This window comes from Lolium perenne, chromosome 7, assembly GCF_019359855.2.
Source record: "Lolium perenne isolate Kyuss_39 chromosome 7, Kyuss_2.0, whole genome shotgun sequence".
Classification (NCBI taxonomy): Eukaryota; Viridiplantae; Streptophyta; class Magnoliopsida; order Poales; family Poaceae; genus Lolium; species Lolium perenne.
In genome coordinates this window covers 76,573,925-76,582,289 of record NC_067250.2, presented here as the reverse complement: position 1 = coordinate 76,582,289, position 8,365 = coordinate 76,573,925, and positions in this window count along the sequence as shown.

The following is an 8,365-nucleotide window of genomic DNA, read 5'->3' as shown; positions in this document are numbered from 1 at the left end:
ATGTCATTTTGCGGTATGGATACCCGCACAGCATCATCAGTGACAATGGAACCAACTTTGCTCAAGGTGAGTTCAAAAGGTTCTGTGAGGACAACAACATCCGGCTGGATTTGTGCTTAGTGGCACACCCACAAGGCAATGGCCAAGTGGAAAGAATGAATGCTTTGGTACTTTCCGGTATCAAACCGAGACTCATTGATGCAGTGGAAAAGTCACCGGGATGTTGGCTCGATGAGCTGCCGTCAGTACTGTGGAGTATAAGAACAACTCCAAACCGGTCTACCGGATACACTCCGTTCTTCATGGTTTATGGAGCAGAAGCAGTCATACCAACTGACATTATTCATGATTCACCAAGGGTACAGCTCTATACTGAGCAAGAGGTCAAAGAGGCCAGAGAAAATGATGTGGACTTGCTAGAAGAAGCAAGAGAGCTGGCTTTGGCAAGAACAGCCATCTACCAGCAGAACCTCAGACGCTATCATAGCCGGAAGGTTAACCCGAGAGTTTTCCGGGAAGGAGATCTGGTGCTACGCCTAGTGCAGCGCACTGAAGGCCGGCACAAGCTCTTACCACCATGGGAAGGTCCCTTCATTGTAAGCAAGGTGCTTCACAATGATGCATACTACTTGATTGATGCACAAGAGTGGAAAAAAGGAAAGGCGGACAGGTCCGGAGAGGAGAGCAAGCGTCCATGGAACGTAGCTCTGTTGCGTCCTTTCTACTCTTGAAGTGTGGTGTAAGAAGTTCCTTTTTGTACCTTAATTGCTATGAATAAAAGATGTCGGAACCTTGAATGAATCTCGGGGACTACCCCAATAAGGTTGCATGGAACTTGTTTATTTTTTCAGTTCACCGGTTGCTTATTGAACGTTTTTTCTTTCCGGTTTAGTAATGTGCTAAATCCTACCGGAGTCTTCGACTTTGCTGCTGTCCGCAACCCGGCTTCATGGCAAGCAAGATAAACCGGTAGGAGATAAGCACATGAACTGCGAAGAGGGAGAGCAGGAAAGAACAATCCGGAAAATTTAACTAACCCCGGTTTAACCGGTTTTTTGCAAAATTTCGAAGTTATTTCTAAGTTCAAGAAAATGCTTGTTTGGTGAAAGAACCTTGTGCTCATACGCCAAAGAACGCCCAGAGAAGGCAGGCAGAGCCAAGGCAAAAGAACCAAGTGTGCATCGAATTGGATGCGGAAACAATTTGGAAATCTTTGCAGTGCAGGATAAAAGCAAAACCAAAAGCAAATATGCTAAGACAAACTTAAGATAATTAGCAACCGGTATAACTTACCGGCATAAAATGTTGTACGGCAACCACAAGCAGACTTAAAGTTTTACATCATAAGCCCCGGCATACCGGGGCAGAATTTAACGAGCATTGTTTTAAGACAAACAGGACCAACAGACATATCACAGGCAAACATTCAGTAGAAGATCATCAGGCAGCAGGGGCTTCCGGAGGGGCATCGCCAAGACCAAAGATCGTCCGTAGGCTCCTCCTCGGCTTCATCCTCCTCCTCATCAAGATAATCTTTGACGTCAGGAGGGGGAGGGATGAAGGTGCGCATGTCGGCGTACTCCGCGATGTGGTACGCGCGATCCTGCCGCTTAGCGGTGAGAATCGGGTCCAGATCGGTTTCCGCGCCTTCGCGCACTCCGGTAAGGGCATCCAGGTTGAGCTCCGGGTACCAGGAACAAGCGACGCGGAGAGCAGAGTCCGCTCCAGCGCGGGCAGCAGAGCACTGCCACTCGCGGATCCTCTTGCCGGCGCCCATGAGACGATCGCTGATGAGGGAGAAAGTATCCGGCACCTCCTCGCCAAAGTTACGTAATCCTGAAGAGCTGGGTAGCTACATCAGGGATATCAGATAAATTGCGATCTATGGCGCGCATATGAGACACCCGCGCGTTCAGCGCGACCAGACGGTCATAGGGCGTCCATGGCACGGCGAGATTCGCTTGGCCTTGGGCAGTGCGGCGCTCGTCAACTTTCTTGACAGCATATCTCTGAGAGTCCGGAAAGAGGCCTGTGTAAAGAAAGAAAAAGGCTAAGGAAAGGAATCCGGAAAAAGATGCAACCGGAAGGAAATGAAACCGGAATGAAAAATGCAACCGGAAGAAAATGCAGTTGGAAGAAAAAAAGCTCGTATGCGGTAGTCAAAGAATGCAAAAGGAAAGGACTTACGGTAGGCAAGTGTATCCGTTTGCAGGATCAACTGGTTGCACCCCTTCTGCTCCTCCTCCAGCGCGCAGCTCTCTCCTCGGCACCCTTCCGGGCCTTGGCCAGCTCCTCCAGCTCAGCGCGCAACACCACAAGGCATTGTCGGCATCTTCCAGAGCCTCATTCATCTTGGCCGCTGCATCAGCTTCAGCGGTTTTGATGGCCTTGGCATGGTCGAGCCCCAGCTGGATGAGCTGGGACTTGAGCTCCTGGTAGCTGGTTTTCTGGGCGCTCAGCTCTTCCTGATGCCGCCGGATGAGCTCGTCCTTCTCCCCTGCAACCCGAAAAAGAAGATGTTAACACGATTGTGCTGGTGAAGATGAAAAGAAAAACAAGTTAACAGGAGAAAAGAGAAAGTTGTACGTTGGGCGGCAGCGAGCTGCTCCTTGAGAGCCTCGATGGAAGCTTCCGGGATCACTGTTAAGCAAAGATTATAAATGTCAGAAGGAAAAAGGTTTCCGATAAAAAGATGCCGGTTGTACAAAATTACCTTGGCACTTATCGTGTGCCTCAGCGAGCTCCCGATGCTCCCATAGAAGCTCCTCAAAGAGGGCCTTCCGAGCGTCAGCCGTGAGCTGTTCAAGAAAAAGAAATGAGTTAAGTTTTGCGATAAGAACAAATTTCTTAACCCGAGACTCGGGATCGGCAAAGGCCGGTTTCGCGTGTTTCTAAGATAAGTTTTGCGCTAAGAACAAAGTTCTTAACCCGAAACTCGGGATCGGCGGTGCCGGTTTTGCGCGTTTCTAAGATAAGTTTTGCGCTAAGAACAAAGTTCTTAACCCGAAACTCGGGATCGGCAGTGCCGGTTTTGCGCGTTTCTAAGATAAGTTGTGCGCTAAGAAGAAGGTGTTTAACCCGAAACTCGGGGACTGGCAGTGCCGGTTTCACGCTAAGTTTTTAAATTAAGTTTTGCGCTAAGAGCTGCGCTCTCACCACAAAACTCGGGGACTGGGAAGATAGACAAGAGAGAAACCGGCATGAACTAAAAATAGAGCAAAGCCGGAAGCAAGGAAACCGGTAAAGATTGAAAAAAGTTAGTAGAACGTACCATCAAGTTGTTCGTGGAATCGTACCACGCGCTGTCGAGCTCCTTCACGGCGCTGCGAAGACGCATGAAGTGCTCCTCGGAAGACCGGTCCCCGACAGGTCGGGTCTGCCGCAGCCTGTCCTTGCCCAAGCCGCGGGTCGCCGGAGTCATGTCCGCGGCGTTCCACTTTTGGGCGTAGGGCAGAAGATGCCCCAGGTCCTGGCCTTTGCGCTGGAGCTCAGTAATACGGCCAAGGAGGCCGGTGGCCTTCGTAGCGGTATCCTTGGCGGCCTTGGCGACGTGCAGCACCAGGGGCTGCTGGCCGCCGGAAGGGGCGCTGGAGGCTGTCGCCTTCCCCTTGATCAGCTTGGAGGCCTTGGGCGGCGGCGCAGTCGGAGCAGCCCTGGAGGGCTTGGTGCGAGGAGCATCTGGAGGCGGCATGAGAATGGTTCGTGGAGAAGGGGGAGCGCTAGGCGCGGCACCCAGGTTGGAGCCTTCCGGCGCGGAAGTTGTCATCTTTTCAAGGACGGGAGGAGCCGGAGGCTCCGCCCGCCCGGCAGCTTCTTCTTCTTCGGCGCCGATGTTGCTGGCGCCGGTGTCTTGGTTCTCTGGAGGAAAGGAAAGATCCTCCTCTGTGCGGTGATCTGATGATGAAGGGGCCGCACGCCCCGAATTTGTTGTGCCCCCCGAGAGGGAGGCAGAGGTGTTGCCGGCACCAGATGGTGCCGGGCTTGAGCGAGGAGGAGGGGTTGAAGTCCTTGCGGAACCTTCAGAGCCCGATGGCCTTGGGCCAAGCTTGAGCGCGGGGCTGAAAGAAAGAAAGAAGGATGGTTAGAGAAAAGCAACCAGAAAAAGAACTTGGCAAAAAGAGGCAAGCAAGAAAATGAAAAACTTACCCGGAAGCAGTCGGCATCGCCTTGCGCCCGTAGCGGCGCACGCCCACTTGCTTCTCCCCCAAGGGCTCAGTCCGGAAGCGCTTGGAGGGAGGGGCCTGGCTGGGACCGGCATCAGATGCCGGCAGCTTGTTCTTTTGGCCTTGGGCCATGAGTTTGTCCACAAACTACTGGCCGGCCTCAGCGCGCAGGGGCGGCGCGCGCTCGTGGATCTGTAAGTTGAACATAGCTAAGGAAAAATTCGCAAGAAGGCGATAGCGGAAAAGTACAAGAAACCGGAAAAGAAAATACCTCGAGCATGGTCAGGTCATCGGAGGACCCGGTTGGCTCCGGCGGAGACCGGCCAAGTCGCGCAGCCGGAGTCCTGCCCATCTTCAGATCCTTCCAAAAGATGTAGGGGTCTGGGTCGAAGGAGTCAAGGGCGCGCTTCACCGGAATCCCGCGTCGCTCTGCCTCGATGAGGGGGAAGCGGTCCTTGGCCTGAAACACGAAAAAAGAAGGTTAACAAAAGCAGAAAGTTACCGGCAAAGACAATCCCAATTGCGTAATCCCTTACTTCTTGGGTCGGAGGGTTAGTAGTGCTGAGGGGAAGCAAGCCCCATTCCCAATCAAATGGCATAGCAGTTTGGCAAATCTGCTTAGCCTTGCGAATGACATCCTTCTTGCTAAGAGGGCGGCTTGTGATCTTGGTAGGATCGCCGGGGCCGTACATCTCGCTCATCCTATGCACGCGGCGCTTCAGAGGAAGCACCCGGCGCGATATAAAGGTGCGGATGATATCATCAGAGCAGATGTTGGTCTCCTTCTTCAAAGAAGCCAAGAAGCGTACCACCCGGTTGGTTTCGGCGTGATCCGTCTTCGGGTTGTAGCTCCAGTTGGTTCTACTAGGAGGCCCCGCTTGGAACGGAGGAAGATCGATAAGATTGGCGCGGCCGTCGTTCTTCACATAGAAAAAGGTTCCTTGCCAGGCGCGGCAGGACTCGAGGCCGGCAAACTTAAGGAAAGTGCTCCCTTGACGGGAGCCAACGATGCAAGATCCGCACTCCACGGGCGGTTTGGGCTTGGGGATTTCCTTGCCCTGGACAGAATTGATCCGCAGACAAAAGAAACGGGCAAACGTCTCACGAGTGGGACGAATGCCGATGTAGGCCTCCATGAAGGTGGCATAGCAAGAAAGGTAGAAGATGGCATTGCCAGGAAGGTGGTGAGGTTGGAGTTCATAAAAATCTAAAAACTCCCGGAAAAAGGGAGAGGCAGGAAGGCCGAAGCCACGCTCAAAATGAGCAAGAAAAACAACATGTTCACCGGGCTCGGGATCCGGTTCGATTTCGTCACCGGGAATCCGGCAGACTACTCCTTCCGGAATCCTGCGGGACCGGTATAACCAGTCGATCTCATATTCTGTGACGTTGGAGCCCATCCAGGCTCCGCGGGTGATTGGGGAAGGCTCTGCGCCGGATGATTGGCTGGAGCTACTAGATGCTTCGCCAGAGCTACTCGCTTCAAGGTGGCTACCGGATGCTTGGCTAAAGCTACCGGATTCTAAGTGGCCACCGGACTCTTGGTGGCTACCGGATTCCTGCTGGTTGCCGGAATCGGTGTCCATCGGATCTGAAGCCGTGGATTCGCCGGGAGATTGTCTACGGCGCTTAACAGAAAGGGAAGAAGAAGATGCGGAGGAAGATTCCTCGTCAGACATTGGATGGGTAGGCAGAAAAACAGAAATCCCACACTTGAACCCCGCGTGAAGATCTACGAGTAAGAAGGAAAACCAAGGAAAAAGAAGAAATAAGAACACCGTAGACCCAAGATCTGAAAAGCAAGCAGACGGCGAGCAAAATAAGATTGCTACCAACCTTGAGCGGCGCGGTCGCTGAGGAAGACTTTCGCCGGCGAAGGAGAGGGCCTGCGGTCGCCAACGACCACCGTCGACGGCGAGGCGGAGAAGCTTGCGAAGAAGCGCGAATGCAGCGGGCGCGGTGAAGGTGCTGCTGAAGATTCCCGCACAGCGAGGTCCGGCGGAAGCGCGGCGTGAGTTCACCGGGCGCCGGAGATTGAACGAGCGATGACGGACGGAGAGCGGCGGAAGCGCAAAGGCGAGGAACACTGTGCGCGAAGGATGAGGAATGCGAAGTAGATGAAGAAGAAGGGGCGGTTGTGCTTATATAAGGAGAGAGAAGGTGGGCCGAAAACCGCTGGGCCGCGGCGGTTCGCCTCGCGGGCCGCGGCGGTTCGCACCACGGGCCGCCACGTGGCGAGGAGATACACGCGAGAAAATGGACGCCACACGGAGGCACACACGGGATCCAAAACGGCTAGTGGGATCTGCAGTGGGGCATTTAATGACCGCGCGGGAGTCGGGCGGTGACAACCGACACCGGCATGGCAGCTAACAAAGGCGCATGTCACCGATAAAAGTGCGGGGCCCAAAATATTCTCGACTTCGCCGAGGAAAGAGTAAATGCGAATGATGCCGGAGAAAAAAGATGCCGGAAGAGGCCTTGCAAAGAGAAGAAAAGACAAAAAAGGGCAAGATGCCAGATCCAAGCTCAGGCTGGAAAGATTAAACCGGTATCCTAAAAAGATGAAAACCTGGCATGGTCTGTAGGATAGAATCCACCAGACTATACCAGCTTCGGGGACTAATGTTGGGGGGATAACCCCCGGTATGCCAAAGGCATGCCAAACCGGATGGTTTGAGCCATCGAGATACCGGTTTAATATTCTTACCGGTAACAAAGGTAGGAGTTTGGGCTAAGTGAAGCCAAGCCGGCATCCCCAAGGGGGCATGCCGGAACCCGGTAAAGAAGTTACCGGAAAGAAGGGCCTGTCGGCAGGACTGGTCAAAGATTCTCTTCAGAGCAAGAAGACAAGGATGAGCTAAGCAAAGTGGCTTTAATTAGAGCCCTGGCGCCAAAGAGAGGGATGACGCTAAAAGAAGCCGGAGGACATCATCAGCCCTGATTAAAGAGGACCCCGGCGTCATCTGTGATTAAAGTAGCTTTGTAAAGTAGTTTGTCTAGTCAAAGATGCCATTAGGGTTTCTTGCCCTGTAAGCCACCCTCTCCCCTATATAAGGAGAGGGGGCAGCCCTCATTACGGGCATGCACGCACGGTAGTAGGAAGGCTCGAAGCACAAACTTGTAACCATGTTGAGATTAATGAAACCAGCGATCTAGTAAAGAGTTCTTCCTCTTGTCTCTCTTCTTGTATACCGGCCTTTGGTTGTGTTCTTGAGGAAAGCATCCGGAAGTTCTTCCCATCTAATCGCAAACCCTCCCCCGAATCCTCTAGCGTCCATTCGGCCCCAATCTAAGCCATCCTATGGCATCTGCTCGTTCACCACGACGACAACCTTCAAAAATCATTCAATGGAATGCATCTTCAATTCCAAGGTTTCAAAAATCCTCAAAAATCACATTGTTCCCATCTAGTGTAGTCAAGTTTTAATTCATTAGCACTAGCTCTAATTCATGAGGGGTGCTAACTTGCTTTGCTTTGAGAAGACTAACTCACTACTCTAGTAATCAACTTGTACTTTGACCAAAGTTAACTATAAAAGTAACTCATTCAGAAAACAAGTAAAAACTTGTAAGGTAAAAACTTGGGATGTGTTCATATAAGAAAAGGTAAGAAACATGGTGCCTTGCCCCAAGGGGCTTTGCACTTGCAAGAATATTAGCTTGCATTGGTAGTAGCTTGCCTTGGTAGTTCTCAAACTGTTCCTCCTCCTCCTCTTGGTAGCAACCTTCTTCTTCGGCGTACTCTCCGGTGCTACCGTCTAAATTGGAATACGAGTATAATTACTTACTAATTCAATGGCTATTCCATACATCACATAGAACACACAACTACTCTATGCACACAAGTAAATAAACTAGGGTGCATGGGTTGTGGGGTGTAAATAGAATTCATTTCTTTGTATTTCATATGTAAATGATAGTTTCCATAGGATTCTTGAGAAATAATTTCCTCTCATTGAAATCTTCTTAAGATTTAATTTCTCCAACAATCATGCATGAACTCATATTGACCTAAGTCAAACGTTCATCATCATCATCATTTGGGAAAATGATTTAAATGAGGTGGATCACCTCATACCATTTAAATAACACTACCTTTGATTTAAATCTCAAGTAATTCATATAAGAGAGTTTGAGACCAGGGGTCCAAACATCCCATGAATCCATGTGAGACAAGTTTAAGTGAAGTGTAAGACTTC